Here is a 366-nt window from a genome sequence, read left to right as displayed (position 1 = left end):
TTGCTGTAAACAAAGTAAAATGAGAGTTATTTAAATAAGCCATATTTACATTAGCAATAAATGATTTGGTGTGCTTACATTATATTTTTTGTATTTTTTTCACCTTGGCCCTTGGTTGTCATTTTTGCTGTAAGGAAGAAGAAATACTGTCAATAGAAAAAAAACCAAGCAAGTAACATACACATACACCCAAATACCAACCAACTACACCCAAATACCAACTATCTACACCCAAATACCAGCCATACACCAAAATCCAGTCCTATACACATTTATTATTTTTTTTATTACACGAAATGAAATGAGTTAAAAATGATATTCAAATCAATCAAACTTGCATACAATGATACTACAAGATCAAGCAAA

This window comes from Arachis ipaensis, chromosome B09 (assembly GCF_000816755.2).
Source record: "Arachis ipaensis cultivar K30076 chromosome B09, Araip1.1, whole genome shotgun sequence".
Classification (NCBI taxonomy): Eukaryota; Viridiplantae; Streptophyta; class Magnoliopsida; order Fabales; family Fabaceae; genus Arachis; species Arachis ipaensis.
The sequence above is the reverse complement of the archived record's forward strand: the minus strand, read 5'-3'. Positions refer to the sequence as shown.